Source organism: Mytilus galloprovincialis, chromosome 7 (genome assembly GCF_965363235.1).
Source record: "Mytilus galloprovincialis chromosome 7, xbMytGall1.hap1.1, whole genome shotgun sequence".
NCBI lineage: Eukaryota > Metazoa > Mollusca > Bivalvia > Mytilida > Mytilidae > Mytilus > Mytilus galloprovincialis.
This window is the reverse complement of record NC_134844.1, coordinates 3,216,490-3,241,146: the sequence shown is the minus strand read 5'-3', so window position 1 is coordinate 3,241,146 and position 24,657 is coordinate 3,216,490.

The window sequence follows — 24,657 nt, the reverse complement described above, 5'->3', positions numbered from 1 at the left end:
GCGGTTATCTTCTGTTATGTTCAACGGGAACATTAGAATGATCTAGAATAGAACCCAGATGGAACCAAGAAGTCGGGTTGCCTTAACCAAACAACCCAGATGTTGAACCAGTTACCATAGTTTCGAACCAGAGAACCAAGGTTCAAAACCAGAAAACCCAAATGGTCCCAAGGTTTAGAACCAGAGTGCCCGGATATAACCTAATTGCATTCGGAATTCTCATGACTTTTTATACCTTCAATGCATTTTCCAAATCATTTATTTATTTAGTATATTTATATATAATTATTATAACGCCGGGTTAAACTAGCTTGATGGCATTAACCCCTTCCACTAAGCCGGGATAGTGGAATAACAGTACAATATAAGGACACTGATGAAGAAATAAAGTTGGATGTACAAAATATAGCACTAGGGAACCTTCTGGTGCATATAGTTTCAACTATTTTCCTCTTATGGTTTATTATAAAACGATGGTTCGGAAAAGAAAAGTTAAGTAAGATAATTATCTGTTTTTTTTTTAATCTTTGTTCCTGTAACTTAACAGGAGGTATCCGGTAAATTGATTGCAGAAAAATCCCATGTTCCACGAAGATGATGAGCTCATGATATGTAATGCAACTGTTATGTTAGTGCACAGGAAATTTTAAAGCTACGCAGATTGTTACATTTTGTCGAAAATAAAGAAGTTGAATCAAGTGAAGCAAATAATGTCTATTGTAAAGTACTGATTTACAATGGCTATATTGGTTATAACGGAAAATTAAATATCCATTTCTCTATCATGAATATAGAATAAAGAAGATTTTTTCTACAATATACCACCTAAATAATTGAATGAGTTCATTCTCATTTCTAATACAAAAGTGTCATGAAGATTTAGAATTATATATAGTTCACTTGTTTTTTTAAAACTTTTTTCTTTAAAAATGGCGCAAATGAAAGATTTTATGTTTGTGGGTGATCTCTGGTACTCCGCAATTGTAAGCAGATACCTCCCATATGTGGCATCCGTCGTGTTGTTCATGTAATTTCAAACCGGTAAATAGTCTTATTTGGTAGGTCAAATTCGTGAAAAGAGAAACGGCATTAAAGTTACGAAATAAGAAACATATCCGATATCATCTGTGAAACGGATATTCAATAACGGTCAACCAACTCGTGATAGTTTTCGTAAAGTTTCAGAGGAGATGATTTCAACTTCACCATTTAGAACTATTGGTTTAATTGCTTCTTTGTGAGCAGCAACCCTCTATCAAGAAAATCATGATAGGAAACACAAGCCTTGTGAAAGTGGTGTAGCAGTACAACATATTAACACACGAAAGAAAGCAGTTGAAAAGAGCTCAACTCATCAGATCGGTAGATTAATATGGGATGTTCTTTTGTAGAAATGAAAATATATCTCATGAACATTAAAATATTATACTTGATTTGTTTCAAACTTTATACCCGGGCGTTAACGTAGACTCTGTCTGTTTGTGGTTTTAGAAAAGAAAAAAAAACAACATAAGTTCTTATTTCTTAGACTTCAAACTGAACTGTGGGTGTTTGAGCAGAATATGACATTCATGTAATGTTGGATAATTTGTTTGAAGTAATAAACATCTGTGATTCAAAAAATGCAGATTGTTTAAAAAGAAAATCTCGAGGCAGCACGATATGTTATAGAGTTAACCTTTTAAGCTAACAAGTATTTTTTAAATACCGAAGCACGTTTTTCACGTTATGTTTGGGCATGACATTTTATCAGTTTCCGTATTTTATATCCTTGATATCCTAGGATAAGAGATGCATTTTGCCTACATGTTTTCATTGTTTTCGAAGAACTTGTGATAAAATCTTAGTTTTTGTCAAAATATTTTCATTTTATAAAGGAAACTAAGTTTGTTTTTAAGGATATAATCTTCATATTCAAAGTTAAAATAGTAAAATAATAGAGAACTTATGTATTAATGATAAATAATGTATAGTAACAAAGTTATACATATATACATGAGGATACCCTGATTTTAAGGTACTAATATACAGGGATCTCCACTGAAATAGCTGTACCAGTGAAGAAATCTGTTAACAGCATGTGCAATATTGTTGAATTTTTTTTCAGTTTCATCAAACATTCATATTTATGATTTTTTGAAAAAAGTTGAATGTAATAAAATAATTGATCCATCGGCAAAAAACATAAGTATTATATTTTTGTTGAATTGAACAATAAACTCCACTGATTTTAATTTAAGTTTATATATGATGACAATTAGACATAAAACAATAGAGCAGTATCCGTTGCAAAAGAGGGACGAAAGATACCAAAGGGACAGTCAAACTCATAAATCTAAAACAAACTGACAACGCCATGGCTAAAAATGAAAAAGACAAAGAAACAACAGCACACACGACACACCATAGAAAACTAAAGAATAAACAACACGAACCCCACCAAAAAACTAGGGGTGATCTCAGGTGCTCCGGAAGGGTAAGCAGATCCTGCTTATGTGATAACAAATCCGGTAAATAGTCTAATTCGGTAGGTCACATTCAGGAAAGGGAAGGGGATTGTAGTTACGACGTAAGGAACATATCCGATATCATTTGTGATACGGTTATTCCATAACGGTCAACCAACTCGTGATGGCGTCCGTAAAATTTACGAAGGGATGATTTCAACTTCACCATTTGGAACTCTTGGTTTAATAGCTTCCTTGTGAGCAGCAACCCTCTATCAAGAAAATCATGATAGGAAATGCAAGCACGGGAATATCGTATCAATTGGGAGATATATACCCCGTATGCAGGTGCTGCTGGAATGTTGCTACTTAGAAATGGAAAGTTCACAATTGGAAAGCTGAAATCATCTCTTTTGTCGTAAAGTTTTGTTTTGCAAATGTATCGATGTTTTGATAGATTGAATAAAATTTGACCCCTAGGCACACATTTTAAATTGATAGAACAGTAAACAATATACAATGGACACAGATATATATCTTATGTAACGGTGATAGTATAATGCAATGTGGAATCAAAATGGTATTTCACCATACACAGTCCATGGCCAAATTATTTTAACTTTTAAAGTTTATTAAAATCAAAATTCATTCTGAAGCTGTCATTTTTGTCTGATATAATCCTTATCTTCTGAATTGACTGCAAAAGGAAATGTTGTTACAAAAAGAAATAGATGTTGTATAATTGCCATGGAGACAATTATCTACTAAAGACAAAGTGACTATGATGTAAGCATCCACAGATCACAATACCACCTTCAACAATGATCAAAATTAGAACCGTATAGTATGCTAAATCAAAAATCCACGGCACAAAAAAACTGTGAAACAATTCAAATGATAAAAACAATGTCCTGTGTATAATGCTTAAACAACTAACCACGACAGACAGCAACACACCACAACACCTGAATTAAAGCTCATGTCTAGGGATGTACACATACAAATAATTGTGTACATGTTTATGAACGCTCAACCCTCCTCAACATTGCGGCATTGATACATACTTTAATGCCTTATCTCTGGTAATAATTCTTGGTTTCTAAAAACATAAATTACACTTTCAGCATCTCTTTGTCATCGATTCTGTTACTGAGATGACCACTTATGTCAAATTAAAAAAATGACACAGGAAGCTGTGTCTTCTGTTTCTATAATTGTTAATCCTGGGGGATATCTTAGTGGAACCAAATCAGAACAAAATGGATTCGTAATGGAAATCACATCATATATCATTGTGTATATTGGAATGTGAAATTGAATGATCTGGTTTTGATCTTATTTTTTTGCAGAACAATGTGAAGGAATTCCAATTTGATGACAGGCGATCAGTTCTTTCCGATAGAAATGTCCTGATTGTGCTCTGAAACCAAATTATTTTATTGATTAGATGAATTATTACAATAACGCTAACAGGGTTAACTCTCGAACGAGGGGAAATCTTACGACGACCATATTTCGAAATCTTCGACGTTAAAAAAACAACAAAATAAGAGGCGCCCAACGACACTTAGAAATTGATTTTTTTTTTATTGAATTATGATAAGGGGATAAATTACAATTCCTGGTGTTAAACAAAGTCTAAGTCATATGCCGAAGTAAATTTAAAAATAAAAAAAATAACAAGTTGAAAAGAAAGTAAAATAGGAGGTCCTAATAAAATAAATAAACAAACAAGATTTAATCCTCTGCGAAAGTGTTACAAAATTGTATCAAGCAGTAACGGATTGCAAAATGAGATAGAAGGTGGATCAGACGGGCAACTGTATAACTATATATACAAAACGTTCTAACTGCTAGAACAGACTACAATATAAGTTGTTAAACCTAAGAGTGCAAAATGGTTTTAGGTATTCTTATTTTAAAATTTAAAATAAATGTTGTAACAGCGACAACAACCTCAAAGTAGTACTGAATTAATGATTATACGAAAGATGATTACCTTAAGCTTTTAGCCACGACGTACTCAGACAAAGATCTTACTGCCAATAAAATGTAGAAATAACATTACATAATATGATGCAACTAATGTATAAATTACCAAAGTAGAGGACAACAAACTTTGACATGCACTCCTGAAATCTTGAAGAACAATCACTGATAGACAGCATGGCAATAAAAGTAAAATTAGTTTTTATGTTTTAATATTCGTCGAATGCCCCATTTTTCATCAAACTTAACGAGTTGCATATTTATTGAGGTGTCTACTTAAAGTCTATTAAATTTCAGCTTATTGAAACTGATAGTTGCTAAAAAAAATTTCTGATATACCTTTGTAGTTTTATGTCTGATTAGAGCTTTCTTACAAATTGACGAAAGGTACGTATGCTTGACGAATCGTACGTAAGACTCGTTTTAGGGATCCTTTATTTTGACATATTTAAATAATAGTCGTGGAACTTCGGACAATTATCGTGTATGCAACGACCCTTATAAAATTGGATTTTTCTTAAGATATATTTATGATTTCGGGACGTACGAAAGGTTAGAATATGATTATTGATACCACCAGGTCGGAGGAGATAACACTACAAAATATTCTAAATAAAGAGTAGTCAGACGAAACAAATGCCCCTAGAAGACTAAAAACCGGCCCCTCTCCAACTCTTCAATATTACAATGTTGCACTGTTTAACCTAAGAAAATGTCAAAGAAAATACATTGTCTTCTTCCCCAACAAAAACACAAATACTTCCTTGATTCAAACTTTGCAACGTTCAAAATAATAAAATGAAAATGAAGAAAAAAAAGATGATCTTCATACTATATGCCATATGCTGTTGCTCGTTTCATAACGTTTAATCATCGCCTCTCCCCTGGTAATATTCATTGCCCCCCTAAATGTGTATATATGATACACCGGAGAAATGGACGGTTATTTTAGCGTATAACTGCGTTTTGCCTATAGTCCTGAACATTCATAAAATATTAGCCACTGGACGAAAAGTGACAACTTCGCGTCTATCTTCCAAACATGTGTACTGTTAATAAAATCAACGGTACCAATTTTGTTGCACCAGATGCGCATTTCGACAATACATGTCTCTTCAGTGATGCTCGTGGCCAAAATATTTGAAATCCAAAGCTTATATAAAAGATGAAGAGCTATAATCCAAAAGGTCCAAAAAGTATAGCCAAATTCGTGAAAGGAATCAGAGCTTTGCATGAGGGAGATACATTCCTTAATTTATAATAATTTTTAATATTGTGTAACAGCAAATTTTAATAACACAAAAAATCCGTATTTTTAAATCGTCATTATAAAATCCACAATATATATGGTGCAAAATTGTAGATTTCTTTTCTTGATATACAAAGTCTTAAGACTTTTTTCTAGATTTGTTCAACTTTACTTTTTAAAAACATTGTAGCGTTTTTTTTAGCAAATCTCAATTTTTTTTTTAGCAAATCTCGATATTCCACTTTGTCAATTTGCTGAAAGTGTACTGTAACACATACAAATAAATGTGAATCTTGTCGTTAAATCTTAAAGTAACGTACTTCAATAATGTCATTGAAATGTTAATCGTGCAACTCGTGCTTAAAAAATTCCCGCGGAAATGTGTGTACTCGTGGTTTACGTAAGTAACGTATCTGACGTAAGTGTATAATATTTGACACTATTTCTCTGTTTAATTATATTAAAATAGAGTATTATTTGCGATATTATTTTTAATTTTTAAATAAACTTGATTTAAAAAAGAATGCTGTTTTACTGGATAAAATAAGGACTCTTTTAACTGTTATTGTAGAAATGAAATACGTGCTCCCTTTACGTTCGTTCGTACCTTTCGTCAATTTGTAAGAAAGCTCCGTTATTGTGTTATCATAATATTTTTTTTTCTTGTCTTTCATTTTTGCCAATGTGTTCTGTCTATATGCCTTTTTGTGCTTCTTTGTTACATTTCTTTTTGTTTTATAGTAGTGATTAAGATTATAACACCATGTTGACTGCTGTAACCCTATTTTGACATGTTTACCTATTATGTCTTTTCTTTTGTTCACACATGGTTGTCAATATTATGGAATTTTGTGCGACTGCAATACAAGAGATGTTTAGCTATATAGGAAAATGCCTATAACAGGTCAGGAATATGGCAGTTGATATCCATTCGTTTTATGTGTTTGAGCTTTTGATTTTTCCATTTGGTTTGGGACTTTCCGTTTTGAATTTTCTGTGGAGTTCAGCATTTGTGTGATTTTACTTTTGCGCTCAATACATGCATTACAATTACACATTTATTTTCAAATTATATTCTACATGAATATCACAATTACACAATAATGTGAGTGCATGTTAACTCTGTATAATTGCACATAAATTTGAAATTTGTTACAATTGACTCTGAACGTGTCTAGAGTAGTGGCCTATGATATGATTGTGTCACTGTGTGTAAATTATTATAAGCAATTCGGTTTCATGTTGTCCATTTTACGGCCATTGATTTGAAATGATTATTATTTCTTATATCTTATTCTGTAAACGTCTATAAGTGTTTTAAATTTGAAAAGTCACTAGGACAAAGTATTTGCACTGAGAACAACTTATTCTTTTCACATGCATATATATATATATATATATAAGTACGTCTGAGTCAGTGACAACCCTACAACAGATGTATCCATCGGATCGCCATCAATGATGGTGATACATGGCTGTGTACATAATGTATATACAACTCGTCTAAACATCAACCCAACAATGTTAGATCTGTAAATTTGCTTTCGCAAATTTTTGGTTCTTCCCTCGCCGGGATTCGAACCTTTATTAGAAAATAAAGTACAGGTTCCAGCCCCGGCGCCGGGGAGGAAGTTACGAATCAAATCTACTCTAACATCGTTAGGTTGATTTTCTAGGCACTTTATACATATTCTAAGGCCTGGTATTTCTTAATCATAAGAAATCCGATGGACAAGGTATAATTTGCAGTTGTCACTACACACAGGCAGACATATACATATATTTATTTACAGTGATTGTATGCTTCTAAAAATAGATTAGCATCCTGCAATTATACTGAAGAGATGAGTAGATGATCATTTCTGTACACTAAAAATAAATACTTCGTGTATTGTATCAGAGATCCTTGTTTAATTCCTACAAGAAGGTAACACCTCCCGAAACGAAAGCTTATTTTTATAAGCTAGAGTTAGAGGAGGGGATAAGGTCTCTGCGCAATGCTAGGCGGTGTTGTCGTAGAAAATAAAGTACAGGTTCCAGCCCCGGCGCCGGGGAGGAAGTTACGAATCAAATCTACTCTAACATCGTTAGGTTGATTTTCTAGGCACTTTATACATATTCTAAGGCCTGGTATTTCTTAATCATAAGAAATCCGATGGACAAGGTATAATTTGCAGTTGTCACTACACACAGGCAGACATATATATATATATATATATATATATATATATATATATATATATATATATATATATAAGTGTCTAAGAATTCTTAGACACTTATATAATTTAATTTAGTAACTGCATCAGTTTATTTACAAACTGATCCACACCTAGATAGATTGAATGTTGATTGTTGCTATTTTTAGACACTATATATATATATATATATATATATATATATATATAAGTGTTTTAATTGATCTCTTAGCAAAACTTTCCGTTCAAACACGATACAAACTGTAATGATAATAAAAGATAGTCCTCAACTGTGTATTTCCGTAGCATTCAATTAGCCTTACGAGATACAATACAATTTTATCTTACCTCCTATACATTTCCAGGAATATGATTGGTTAAAAGCGTCCGCGTGCAAACCGTGTATATTTGATATTAGGTTAGTAAGGAGGCGGGGCTTATCTCATACACGGTTAGTAGTTGAGTTAAGTCCCTTTATATTCCATATTAGGAAAGAAGGGGGCGGGGCTTATTTCATACACGGTTAGTAATGGTGTTATGTCCCTTTATGAAAACAAAACGGTACTGAGAAAAAATCTTAAAAGTTCCAACAGACGAAAAAATTGATGATTAAGATTGAAATAAATTCATAAAACACATTTAAACCTTACAATTCGTTATTGTTGGCATCTGTTTTTGTAGGATCAATGGAAGTATTTTCTAAATGCTAACAGTATTGAAGACTTGCTCATTTTGAGAATCACTAGTCTTAATTTCTCATGTTCAGATACTCGATAAGATAAATTCGTTACATAGTGTGCTAGTGACGTAATACGGTATATATGGGGTCAGTAAATTCCATATGGGGATTCGAGCTTCGCTCTCACCCCATATGGAATTTACGGACCCCATATATACTGTATTAGGTCACTAGCACACTATGTAACTAATAATACTGTCGAGTATATGAGAGATCTTAACTGTCTATTTCCGTAGCATTCAATCAGCCTTGTGGAATACAATAAATAGTACAATACTGTCGTGAATATGAGAGATCTTAACTGTCTTTTTCCGTAGCCCACAATAAGGTTTGTCAAAATGTGTTATTTCATTCTAGGATTAAAATGATTCTTTTATTGTATTTATTCCATAGCATCTATACTTAATTATATATGCGTTCATTTAAAACATAAGTGGTGCCATTTTTAATATGTGTACCAACAGTGAACCTAGGAAGAATAGTACAATCAGATATTTAAATAATTTTTTTATCTGTTTTATGGCAGAATGCGGCAATGAAGGAACAAAAAATCTTGTTCCATGAAGATACTATGTCGTTCCCTAAAGATACTTTGTCGTTCCCACAAGATAGTTATCTCGTTCCCACAAGATAGTTATCTCGTTCCCACAAGATAGTTATCTCGTTCCATCAAGATGCTTTGGCGTTCCCTCAAAATTCTATGTCGTTCCCTTAAGCTGCTATGTCGTTTCAACAAGATAGTTATCTCGTTCCCTCAAGATACTTTGTCTTTCCAACACAATGCTATGTTGTTTCAACAAGATAGTTGTTTCGTTCCCTCAAGATATTATGTCGTTTCATCAGCATGTTATGTTGTTTCTTCAAGATAGTTATCTCGTTCCTTAAAGATAGTTATCTCGTTCCTTAAATATACTTTGTTGTTCCCTCAATATATTGTGTCGTTCCCTCATAATGGCATGTCCTTCCCACAACATAGCAATAAAACTATATTAATATATTCTTTATTTCCACCTTTGAAACGATGGCGTAAATAAGCTCATCATAGATACCAGGATTAGAATTTTATATGTACGCCAAACGCGCGTTTCGTCTACAAAAGACTCATCAGTGACGCTCGAATAGAAAAATGATAAAAAGATCAAATAAATAACGACGTTGAAGAGCATTGAGGACCACAAACTCCTAAAAGTTTTGCAAAATACACCTATGGTAATCTATTCCTTAAGCCCTAGTCCAAGTAGACCACCATCGCACCACGCTCACCACGATCTTAAATAAATTCAGATCGTGGTGAGGTCGCGGTATGAGCGGCATGAAAATGTAAATTTTTTCTTGCTTTCACGTTGCTACTACGTCCTCATTACGCTTCTAAAACAATCCCGCTACGCTTATACCACGTTCTCACTGCGCTTATTCTGCGACCTCACTACGCTTATCAAGATCTATCTACGCTCTTCACGTTCTCACTACGACCATACAACGATTATACTACGTTTATACCGCGATCTTACTACGTGTATACCGCGATCTTACTACGTTCTCAGCAATAACGTCAACATCGTGTTCCATATCAATATCTTGGAAACAATAGAATCATGCCATTAAAATATACTAGAACACATGGGCGTGGTGGTAGGGGTTGATGTAGAGGCAGAGGGAGTAAAGTAACAAATTCTGATCAAGCAGAGATGTCGGATCGATTAATCCAACCTAAATTTCAACCTATTGCTGGTCCATCAAGCTCAAATGACGATATTTTAGTGAACGATAGTAGAGATGACAAAGATGTGTCAATAGATATATAGGACAATGCGGTATGAGTGTCAATGAGACAATTCTCCATCCAGTTAATGATTTATAAAAGTAAACACAGAGCCTTGGCTCACAACGAACAGCAAACTATAAAGGGCCCAAAACATTACTTGTGTAAAACCATTTAAACGGCAACCAACTTTCTAATCTATAAAAAAAAAAACACGAGAAGCATGGTTGAGCCGTTAGAGCAAATGGATAATTACATACAGACAAACAAAATCTAGGGCGCTTTTTTATATATTTTATGTGAAAATGACAATGAAAATGATGGTCGTAGTGTGAACGTAGTCAGGTCGTAGTGTGAACGTAGTCAGGTCGTAGTGTGAAAGTGTCAGGTCGTAAGAAGAGCGTGATGAGCACGGCAAGGGCGTACTAGAATCGTACTATGGTCGTGTACAGTGTGGTATAGTCGTAGTGGAAGCATATTTGAGTCGCGTTGAGGACGTGATGGTCGTAGTAAGGTCGTAATAACGTCGCTGTGAGATCGTAGCACAGTATCTCCGAATAGAATCACGCTTACGCTACGCTCTCGCTACGATTATACAGCGACCTTTCTGATCTTACTACGATCTTAGTGCGCTCTCACTATACGCTTCTACTACGACCTGATTTCGCGACGATTGTTTTGAACATGTTCAAAGTTGGCCACGCTCATCACGATCTTGAAGACCATACCACGACCGTGATACGACCTTACTGCAATCTACACAATCGTACTACTATCATCAACATTTGTATTTTTTGCACAGATCGTAGTGCGATCGTGGCCTAGTGGGACTGCGGTATTTAGGTAGAAAAGCCTTAGTATTTAAAAATTCAAGTTTTGTTAACAGTCAATTTAAAAATATGAACATATCAATGATAACTCAAGTCAACACAGAAGTGCTGACTAAGACGTTGATCCCAAATGGTGAATATTTATAATTAATGCTAGCTATTCCAAAAAATGCTACCGTTTGTATACTTCGCTCGTACATGTATAAGGGGAAAGGTTATTTGTCGTATCATTTTGGTACTTAAAGACGTTGGTATTTCCAAACATATTTTTTCTTTTAGTACACATGTCTCTATCAAAGTCGTACTTGTGTCGTCATTTCGTACAATATTGAAATTTCACATTATCTCCATGTCTCTGTGCATAAGAAGATTTTCTTAAAAAATTTAAGGCAAGAAATCCATGATAACTTTTAATGAGAAAGTCATGAATTTATAAGATTGAATTTATGTACATAAGGCACCAACTATTTCATAACTGAAAGGGGAAAATATATAGATCGTGAAGACTTGTAGGAAAAATTATGAAACTGAATTCTATTTGTGTGTATGTACATGCCTTTATCGGTTTCAAAAAGTAAAAAAATGTGGGTGTATATGTAACTCAACTGTTGATCTTGTAGCCTTTTTTATTACTTACTTGGGAAATGAGTATTTATTAGGCAAATGTCCATGAACTATAGTTCGTTAGTATTCTTAAGTCAAAGAGAACACGCATACCCATTCAGTAGTACTTTGTTATGGTTTATTTTCACGTGCACATACATTTGTAAAAAATATTATAAACGTAAAGAGTCAAATTTAGAAAGACGTTCGGATTTCATTCAGTCAATCCTGTCAAAGACAAATGAATCACGTGGATATTACTTGGTTCATCGGCAGTATATATATAAAGAACGGTTCTGTAATATGCATGGAGAACGTTCGTCTCAGTTTGAAAGTTTTTGATAGTCAAGTTGTTGCATTGCGTAGAAGACGCAGAGTATATATCTTGTGGAACTAATTAAATTTGTCATATAGACGGATATGATAAATTCAAACCTTCTGACGTAGCCATTTATGGATGTAAAGATTGGTATTCTAGAAATACAATATGGCTGAACAGTTATCAAATGTACCAGGATTATAATTTAATACGCCAAGTCGAGTTATATCTTTAGCTATCAGATCTATAACAAAAACATATGTACAATTTGCACCAGCTTCAAATTTTCGAATGTGAAACAAATTAATTCGTGTTGATTTAAATGGAGAAAACGTAGTTAGAATTCGTCTATTTCCGATACTGGAGACAAGTGATATTTTTCTTGAACGAACGATTATGGTTCGACCATGTAGGCTAGAAAGTATCTATAAAATAGGCATATAGGACTTATAGGTATATCGTTCAGAACATTTACTTCATTTTGCATGTAATTGTTGACAAATCTGAAATAAAATAAAAATGTATAAAACGTATTATACATATGCGACTGTTTTTATGTTTAAACTTATTGTTTAGAAGGATATTCAAGCCTTTCTCTCCGATTGGAGTCATCACAAAATAAGACACAATGCATCAACCGCCGCATCTTCAGGGAGGCCACATATATTGCATATATTTCCGGAGTTGCTAGATGCTGAAGATTATATTTATAAAGTAGATAAAGATGAGGTCGATGTTTGTTTAATTGAATGTTCTTTCAACAATCATGTGTTCGATGAAGACATGTGTGATCGTTGTAACATTTTAATAGAAGATATGGGTTGGATAAGAAACGGCGATCCACACTCCACTGTTAACTTGTATACGGCCTTACGAAATTGTATATCACGTGAATTAATTACGTTAATCGATATAATATATATCGATTAAAATAAATCTCCCACTTTTTGAACGAGAAAGAAAATGTATTGTATCATTCCGGTCGTTATTTATTTTATCATTATAACAGCACACCATTCGTGGATGTATTTCATTTGCTTAATTTTCAGCCGTTTTACTTTCTGTTTTGAAAATGATTTCAGTGGGTCTGAACAGATATCCCTTAGTTCCGGCTGTCCTGGTCATGTTGATTATTGACACCACTAGCACTCAATACTTTCATTTTCTGACAAACTCATTCTTGTGCACCGATAAATTATATATGACGCAAACCACAACCAAATGTAAGCGACATCAACGGAAAAATTGAGTTGCGGCATGGAAAGACAACCACTTTGAAAAAAAGTGTTTTAAATTTTTGTTTGCTTTGAATCAGAAAAGTTTCTTGTGATTTTTTTAAATAATTAAACATGCACCGCCTTCTACGAATCAAAATCACGCCCCGTCTCACTGTAGACTTACATGATTAATATTATACTAGATGCTCCCGGGAACTTGGAAAACCAGAATCAGTGACTTCTGCAATATTCCTGTCTCTCATGATCTCTTATAAGATCTTTTGAAATGGTTGCCATGGCCTTGGCTAATACCGTTTGACCTCCGTATTTTAATGTTGTTTTTTAAATACCCTTTTCAAATAACTATGGTTGTTAGGGACTTCATCAATGCCTGTACTTGAAGTGACTGCCTTGTTATTATTTACAGTTTGTTTTTGGACTTAAGGGTGTTGGCAAATCTTCCTTTGTATTCTTCAAACTTTGATTTGATCTGGGTTTTAAAAGTGGTGGTAAATCCTCCTGCATTTCTTCTTCATATAGTTCACTGGTGAGGCCAACTTTACTTTGCTTAAAATCTCTTAATGCAAAATCCTACTCTAATGGTGATCCATAAGAGGACTGACCAGCAATGAAAAAATGTCCATCGCATTTTGCATTTACTCTTCTGCTTTTATGTCCTTGTTAATCTTTAGATGTCTGATTCCACCATCAGTTTTTTCATTGGTCTGCTTTTATTGATTAATAGTTTCATCAAAATGTTGCCATCCAAGGTAAAGTCTCTTTTTTGCATAGATGCATTTCTATTCCCCGAAAAGGTAGGCATGTTTTACATTTTGTTATCTGTTTTCTGTTTCACTATAAGACTCTGAACTAGTGTTTTTCTTCTGTTTAAAATTCCATTAAGGTTTGTAAATAACGTTGATTTATTCTTTTTTCCTTGTGACCTCTTGCAGAACTGCATTAATGCTACGTGATCCCATAGGCTGGGACGAATGGTGTTAGATACTCTTGATCCATCATAAGAACCACATTGAAATCAATCTGAAGGGGAAAAAAGTAAAATATGGTAGAAATGATAGATAACATAAAAGCCCCTATACTGGACAGATTTTATAACACAAGAGTAAACACTAAAGTGTGTCTCACCTATGGTAACCTACTTTTAGATAAATTAAATAGATGAAATGTCTTTGATAACCCTACTTCCGGTAAAATCCAACATGGCGGACATTGTACTAAAATAAACTTATTTTTTAGGGAGGGTAATAAATGAGTTTTAACGTATTGCTACTATCATAACATTGTGCAGGAACCTTTCTTTGGTGCTTCTCACATTGATACAATGTATAAGACATATGTCTTGTAAAACCCTTACTTCCGTTAAGATCCAAAATGGCGGACATAGAATTATCAATTTCTTATCGTAATGTTCAACTTTTTTTCAAAATGTTGGGTTTTTTTTCTGTTCATTAAATTTCGGGCTTAAAGTTTTTCTCAAAACCACTAATTCTATTCTATTGTAAATGTTTAAAAACAAAGTTAACACTTCCGGTAAAAAACTGAAAACACAAAATAACGTAAATTTCAAAGATGAGTCCTCAATCCATATCTTCTATGTAGAGTTTTTGATAGATTGATTAAAACATAATAAAATCACTAAAGTACTAAAACATTTTTAAAATTACTACAATTTTCTGCCAAAAATAATGGTCACCATCACATGTACACATCGCAGTGCACGGGAGACCCGATTTTTCACATTAACAACGACCGCTGCATTCTTCCTTACATCCACAATGTGCAAGCTTCTGACAAAATGATGAGGCCTCAAAAAGAGTTTTTAAAAATTTATCCTCTTTGTCCCCGCCTGGACTGGGTAGCATAAGAGCCAATCCCAAGTTCGTCTCCCTAAACACTTACCTAACTATATTGCATATTTTACATGCTGGAAAAGACTAGACCAAGTTGAGGGAATAGCCTTAAAAAAAAACTTCCCTTTTGCGCAAATAGTTATTTTCTTGCTTCGTTAACCATGTTTTATCCATATGTTAGGTTTTTGCGATCTTACAGTAAAACCCCGGTGATTTAGGCTGATCAATCATCATTATTTATGTTAAAGTCACATCTTCAAATGCCATCAATGTCTTCAACGCAGTCTTTTTCATTTCTTTTCAAGCAAAGAGAGAACCATATCACAACCGGTTAAGGCATGGATAACAATACGTGTGTGTGCCTTGTGCATTTGAAAGGCCATTGATAGATATTAATCCAAAGTCTTTTGCCTTCCCAAACACAATCCATGGTTCGTCTAGTCCTATGTCACGGAATAGCGAAACAGTAATGACAGCATCATCATTAACGACTGTTAGAATCATGACTCGTTTAAGTTCGTGTTTCACTTCATCAGACACATGTACCATAATTCTAGTGTCTGCCTCTAATTGTGAACTTGTTGCTTAACTGGAAATTCATCACGTGGTGGATAAGAAATAATATCCTGAACATTTGTTGCTATAACTACCATACACATCCAAGACTTCATCCACTCGTATTACAGTTTCAAGGTAATTTATTAAGGTAAGGACATAATACCCAATCAGCATACTCGTTAAGCCGCAATTCACAATCGGAGAGCTGATTTTCCACATTTACAAAGACTGTGGTATTGTTTCTCACATCCACAATGTGATAAGGTGAAGAGGCCTCACAAATAGTTGTCCAAAAGGGTTTCCATGGATCATATTTGTTCCTTCGCCATTCATACGCGTCTGGACTAGTTAACCTTTTCCAAGCGTGTTACTCATTCACACCCGCCATGGTATATTGCACGCTTTACATGCTGAAAAAGACTAGACCGAGTCGTGGGAATAGCCTCAATAAGTCTTTCCTCTTCCAAAAACCCCTGTTTTCGTGCTTTGTTAAACTCATCTGATAAGTTTTCTTCGATCTTACAACAAAACCACGTATCATTTTCAATGACATTAAATTTATCAAATCCAAATCTGATGATATAGTCTGATCAATTATCATTCTAAATGCTAAAGTCACATCTTCAAACGCCATTAATGTCACCAACGCAGTTCCTTTTCCAGCAAACGTGTTATCTTTTAATGCCTAGTGCATTTGAAAGGTCATGGGTAGATATGTATCTTAAGCTTTTTCCACTTCCAAATGCAAACCAAAGTTTGTCTGCGCCTGTGTCATGGAATAGCGAATCGGAAATGACATCAGTATCGACTGTTCGAGTCATGACTCAGTTAAATCTGTGTTTCACTGCATGCGCATCAGACACATTCATCTTGATTCTAGTGTCAGTCTCTTTGTGTAAACATTTTGTTTAACTTGAAACATCATCAAGTGGTGGATAACACTGAACATCGTGAGCATTTGTTGCTACAACTATCTTTTCCTCAAAATTGTATTGAGCAAGCTGCTGTGAATGAAAACTAAAAGGTTCTTTCTTATTGTCGTCATCTCTCAGAAAACTTTCCCAACTTTCAGGATTTTTTTTTTACCCCGGATTCATCTGTGTATTCCCTTTCCCCTAAATATAGCTCTTGCTTATTGTAGCAGCTTTCAAACTACCAGTATTGTTTATGTTCGCATCCGAGACTACATCCACTGTTGTTACAGTTTCAAGGTGTTTCCTAACGAGTATGATGATTGGGTATTATGTCCTTATACCTTAATAAAATACCTTGAAACTGTAGAGAGTGGATGAAGTCTTGATGAGTATGGTAGTTGAAGCAACAAATGCTCAGGATGTTCTATCTTATCCACCACGTGATATATTTCAAGTGTAGCACCATGTTCACATTAAGAGACAGACACTAAAACCATAGTGCATGTGCCTGATGCAGTAAAACACGAACTTAAACGAGTCATGATTAACAGTCGTTACTGATGATGCTGTCAATACTATTTCGCTATTGCGTGACATAGGGGCAGACGAACTATGGATTGTGTTTGGGTAGGCAAAAATCTTTGGATTAATATCTATCAATGGCCTTTCAAATGCACTAGGCAATGAGTGATCACACACACTTATTGTGACCCATATCTTTACCGGTTGTGATACCGTTCTCTCTTTGCTTGAAAAGGAAAAAAGACTGCGTGAGAGACATTGATGACATTTGAAGATGTGACTTTATTTAACAGAAAGAATGATGATCGATCAGCCTAAATCACCGGGGTTTTACTGTAAGATCGCACAAACTTATCAGATGGAGCTTACATGACTAACGAATCAAGAAAATAAAAAAAGGGAAGGCTAATTATAATTGAGGCTATTCCCTCAACTTGGAAAAACAGCATGTAAAACGTGTAATATACTGGTGCAGGTGATTAGGGGACGAGCTTGGGATTGGCTCTTATGCTACCCAGTCCAGGCACTAATGGATGGAGAAGGGACAAAGAGGATCCCTTTGAAAAACATTATTTCTGAGGCCTGAACATTTTAACAGAAGCTTGTACATTGTGGATGTAAGAAAGGATGCGATGGTCATTGTTAATGTGGAAAATCGGGTCTCCCGTGCACTGCTTTGTGTGCATGTGGTGGTGACTGTGAATAAACATGTATTCTTGGCCAAATAGTAGTAATTTAAAACGTATCGCTACTATCATTACATTGTGCAGGAACCTTTCTTTGGTGCTTCTGATGGATACAATATATAAGACATATGTCTTATACACCCTTACTTCTGGTAACATCCAAAATAGCGGACATAGAAATATCAATTTATTATTCAAATATTCAACTTATTTTTTTAAATGTAAAGAAAAATATTTTTTTTTCTTTTGTGTTGGTCATTAAACTTTTGGCTTAAAGTTATCTCAAAAACCACTTATTCTATCATGTTGCAAATGTTTAAATATAAAGTTGACACTTCCGGTGAAAATATGACGTAAATTTCAAAAATGAGTCCTCAATCCATTTCTTCGATGTAGGGTTTTGGATAGATTGATTATTACAAAATAAAATCACTATAGTACTAAAATATTTTTTACTGATTACGTTTATAACACAATGTTTCCTGCTCTACCCCATATTTCGACATTTCTACCTATTCTGTCTGTCTGAATTGATTACACATTGTTGTGTACGACTGTATTATACGTGACCGTTTAAAGGCTTGAAATTCAGGTTCAAACCACCATTTTCTACATGAGAAAATGTCTAGACCCAATCAAGAATATTAAAGTTATTTTCCATTCGTTTGATGTGTCTGATGTTTTGAATTTGCATTTGTTAAGGGACTTACCACTTTAAATATTCCTTATAGTTCGATATTTTTGTTTCCCTTTGTTCTAAGCCGCATATATATTATAAGTTACATAGTACGCTAGTAACCTAATAAAATATATATTTGGTCAGTAAATTCAAGCTGTATTTGGCACAACTTTTTGGAATTTTGGATCCTCAATGCTCTTCAACTTTGTACTTGTTTGGCTTTATACATATTTTGATATGAGCGTCACTGATGAGTCTTATGTAGACTAAACGCGCGTCTGCCGTACTAAATTATAATCCTGGTACCTATGATAACTATTTACACCACTTGGTCAATGCCACTGCTGGTGGACGTTTCGTCCCCGAGGGTATCACCAGGCCAGTAGTCAACACTTCGGTGTTAACATGAATATCAATAATGTGGTCATTTTTATAAATTTCCTGTTTACAAAACTTTGAATTTTTCGAAAAACTACGGATTTTCTTATCCCAGGCATAGATTACCTTAGCCGGATTTGGCACAACTTTTTGAAATTTTGATATGAGCGTCACTGATGAGTCTTATGTAGACGAAACGGGCATCTGGCGTACTAAATTATTATCCTGGTACCTTTGATAACTTCTCAGTCTATAATTTACTGAGCTAATATATATCGTATTAGATCACTAGCACACTGTGTAACGATTTTATCTTATCGCCTATTTTAACATCGGGTATTTAGACTTGTGGCCTATCAAAGCGATTATGGTTTCATTATTAAGTATTAAGTACGTACTTACATTGGTTTATACAAAAAAAAAACATGTCAACAACAACAACGTTTTATGTATTATGTTTAGCAATTGTTTGATGGGCGCGATATACTAATTTAAGGCTCATCAATCACATTAAAAATACTAATTAAGGTTACAAAAAAAAAGAACATGAACTCAAAACTAGTAAAGCTGTTTTGATCTACAGGCTAAATAGACGTTTCCTGTTATGAATACATCACACTAGAATGTTTAATAAAGTTTATATTCTTCAGAAGGTATACTTTCTTTCTTAAGTAAAAAATTATTATGATTCATTTATTGTTCCATCATTGTCCATGCAAAAACATTAAGATACAGGATCCTATTTTAGAAACACAGCTTAAGACTTAAATTAATCGTAATTTACTCTTGAATAAAACTACGGAACTAGTTTTCTTAAAATAATATCCAGGAGCTGAAGCAGGTACTTGTTCGGAATGCAAGAAAACATATGAAGACCAGGGGAAAACATGCAGGTCAGATTCTATTTCTTATATTTCTTGTTTAGCTATTCGCTATATTGTCGTTCTCATCTTCATATAAATGATATTTAATGAAAATGAAGAATAAGAGATAAACAATTAAAGATTTAGATTATAAATATAACCTTTCGACACAAGAGGTATATCATTTACAAAATTAAAAAAAAAAGTCAAATATTAATATAATACTTTAATAATATAGGGTTATTGCATGAATATTAAGGATTATTCCATATTGATAAAACTTTAGTAGGTTTTTCTATATGAATGGGATTTTGAATAAATAAGCATATTCACCTGCGGAAAAAGGATATTCACCGCGCATAACGTCGCGTGATTTTACCTGCACTATTTTGGTAAAAAAACGATTGATGTACAATTGGTTTTGGTTAATAATTGCCATTACATACATTTCTCTCGGAATATGGAATAAAACAATTACTGTCTTTTGTTTCGGTAAATGTGGTTTAATTGACTTTTGAAAAACTGATAGAACTTTATATCGCACGAGCTTGCGAGTGCAATATATGTTTTACGAGGGACAATATTAAACAGATATATCATGTTAAGGAGGAGTATTTGCGAAAAATACCAGTCGAGAGAATGTTAAATTTCACGAGCCGTAAGGCGAGGGAAATTCATTCTCAAGACTGGTATTTTTCGCAAATACCCCTCAATAACATGATATATCTGTTTAATTACACCGAATGTTAATGTACTAAAACGCATTGATGATCGTGACGTTACAAGCGTCCAGTCGGATAGAGTATTTTTTGGCAAATACCACGGCAGAGAGGGTAAAAAAGGCATATCCTTTTAGCAAATACCCCGGCGGCGTTAAAAATGAACGATATTCATTTGATAACAGTAAATTGGTGAAAAATACACTGGCTATTAACCAATCAAAACCCCGGATTCTTACATAAGGTGTAATTATCCCCAATATTCATGCAATAACCCTTTTATTGTATAGCAATATAATATTTGAAAATAAAAATTGGTTTAAACTAAGATTTCGACAATCATGACGTCATAGATTTTGTAGATTTATTGCACTAGTGCGATATTGGAATTTATTGCACGCTAAAGTTTGGTTACTTTCTGTGGGAAATATTATATTGCTATACAATAATATACTTTGTTCGTCTGCAATTCTATTTTTTTATTTATTTTAAAACAGTGCAGCAGACGTTTATTTGGCATGGGCTGAGAAAACTGCACGTCGTTCACTCAAATTTTCATGGTCGCCTCTGTCAAAGCTGCTCAACTGACCTGTGGTAGGTATACGACATCGTTATCATCTTTTGCTAAACATTGAAATGCTACTATAAATGGAGGTTTGATTGACCTGCTAATGAATGCGAAACTTGCATCTAAAGTACTAAATTCTGCAAATGTACTTATGACGAGATGTGTCTATATTTTAAGTATCTTTATAACAGGGAAAATTGACGACCCTGCTATTACAGGAATAATGGTCTCGACAAAGGCTCACAGACTTAGGCAATCTTACTTCCACTTAAATTTAAAACTATTGCAATAATTACGTACATGACACCGAACAATGGGAGAACATTAAACAGTCTCAATAGAGCTTTCTTACAAATTGACGAAAGGTACGTATGCTTGACGAATCACACGTAAGACTCGTTTTAGGGATCCTTTATTTTGACATATTTAAATAATAGTCGTGGAACTTCGGACAATTATCGTGCATGCAACAACACTTATTAAATTGGATTTTTCTTGAGACATATTTAGGATTTCGGGACGTACGATAGGTTAGAATATGATAATTTATACCACCATGTCGGAGGAGATAACACTACAAAATATTCTAAATATACTGTAGTCAGACGAAAAAAATGCCCTTAACGACTAAAAACCGGCTCCTCCCCACTCTTCAATATTACAATGTTGCACTGTTTAACCTAAGAAAATGTCTAAGCAAATACATTGTCTTCTTCCCTAACAGAAACACAAATACTTCCTTGATTCAAAATTTGCAACGCTCAAAATAATAAAATGAAAATGAAATAAAGAAAAGATGATCTTCATACTATGCCATATGCTGGTCCTCGTTTCATAACTTTTAAATCATCGCCTCTCCCCTGGTAATATCCATTGCCCCCTATGCTAAATGTGTATATATGATACACCGGAGAAATGGAACGGTTATTTTAGCTTATAACTGCGTTTGCCTATAGTCCTGAACATTCATGAAATATTAGCCACTGGACGATAAGTGACAATTTTGCGTCTATCTTCCAAACATGTGTACTGTTAAATCGTCATTATAAAATGACTCATTAGTGACGCTCAAATCGAATAAGCTAGTTCGATTTGAGCGTCACTAATGAGTTTATACACTGTATCTATGGAATACAAAAAGTACTAAGTGCTAGGGACGGGATACACTATAGTAAAACAATAGCAATAACTATAACATAATTTGTTTACGGTTTATAAATGAAATCAAATACGATTGTGCACACTATGTCGTATTTCTTTTCGATTCATGCAATTGTTAACGTTGTAGCTGTGGTCAAGTGAATTAAAAGAGGGACGAAAGATACCAAAGGGACAGTCAAACTCATAAATCTAAAACAAACTGACAACGCCATGGCTAAAAATGAAAAAGACAAACAGAAAAACAATAGTACACATGACACAACATAGAAAACTAAAGAATAAACAACACGAACCCCAAATGAAGGCGTAGAATTTCACTACTAAAAAGCTTTGTAAATAAGTACATGTACTCGTTATTTTTTTTTAATATTGATATATCAAAACACGGCATCTAAACAAGCATGTATGATGTAAGTCCTAAACCAAATACCGCCAAGCTGAAGATAAATCTTCCGGAACCACTAACAGCCAGAAAAAAAGTCACGTTAAGATATCTGTTGACTTTGAAATATAAAACCACTGAAAATTAAACGAATATGATTCACTGAATACTCATTCTGATTGCCCGACCCTCCCCAAAAGCCAACAATGAGTTAATAAAAGTGTCAAGTAGAAATAACATAATATAAAATTGAGAATGGTAATGGGGAATGTGCCAAAGAGACAACAACCCGACCATAGAAAAAAAAAAAAAAAAAAAAAAACAACAGCAGAAGGTCATTAACAGGTCTTCAATGTAGCGAGAAATTCCCGCACCCGGAGACGTCCTTCAGCTGGCCCCTTAACAAATATATACTAGTTCAGTGATAATGAACGCCATACTAATTTCCAAATTGTACACAAGAAACTAAAATTAAAATAATACAAGACTAACAAAGGCCAGAGGCTCCCGACTTGGGACAGGCGCAAAAATGCGGCTGGGTTAAACATGTTTGTGAGATCTCAACCCTCCCCCTATACCTCTAGCGAATGTAGAAAAGTAAACGCATAACAATACGCACATGAAAATTCAGTTCATGAGAAGTCCGAGCCTGATGTCAGAAGATGTAATATGTTCTTTTTTTTATTTAAAGAAATTATATGATAAAATGGCGTTACATGTCACCTCCAGTCATAGAGCTATAGAGTTGTTTCATTCAACTTTGATAAACATAGTTGTTTTTAAGTAGGGAACACTCGTTTTAACGGTCCACCTATTTCTATATAAAATAAGAAAGTGTGGTGTGCTTGCCAATATAATATCTTTCCACAAGGAATTACATGACACATTAATTAATAACCATAGCGCTAGGTCATCTTACGGCCTTCAACAATAAGTAAAACCCAAACCGCAAAGCCAGATATATGAGGCACAGCAATAATTATATAATATACATAACATATTCGATATAAAGCAACAAACGACAATCACTAAATTACAGGTTGCCGACTTTGAACAGACGCAAACAGACTGTGGCGGGGCAAAACTAGTTTAAATTCGCCATACCCTCCCCCTAACCCGGGATAGTGGTATAACCTTACAAAATAAGAATACTGATGAGAAAATAAAGTTGGAGGTACAAAATATAGCACTAGAGAACCTTCTGATGCATATAGTTCCAAGTATTTTCCTCTTATGTTTGTAACGATGGTTCGGAAAAGATATGTTTTGTACAAGTGTAAAGTAAGATATTTATCTGATTTGTTTTTATCTTTGTTCCTATAACCATGATAACTGAACAGGAAGTTTCCAGTAAACAGATTGCAGATAATCCCATGTTCCACGAAGATGATGAGCTCATGATATGTAATGCAATCATCATGTTAGTGCACAGGAAATTTTAAAGCTACGCAGGTTATAATAAGTTGTCGAAAATAAGGAGTTGAATCGACAGAAGCAAATAAAGTCTATTGTAAAGTACTTGATTTACAATGACGATATTGGTTATAACGGAAAAGTTAAAAATCTATTGCTCTATCATGAATTTAGAATATAGAAGATTTTTTTCTACAATATACCCTCTGAAAAATTGAATGAGTTCATTCTCATTTCTACTACAAAAGTGAGAGTCACAAAGGTTTAGAATTGTGTAGTGTTCACGTGTTTTTTTATACTTTGTTCCTGTAAAATGGCGCAAATGAAAGGTTTTATGTTTGTGGGTGATCTCAGGTACTCCGCAATTGTAAGCAGATACTGCTCCACATGTGGCATCAGTCGTGTTGCTCATGTTATTACACACCGGTAAATAGTCTTATTTGGTTGGTCACATTCGTGAAAAGAAAAACGGGAGTACAGTTACGAATTAAGGAACATATCCGATATCATTTGTGAAACGGATATTCCATAACAATCAACCAACTCGTGATGGCGTCCGTAACGTTTAAGTCGGGATGATTTCAAATTCT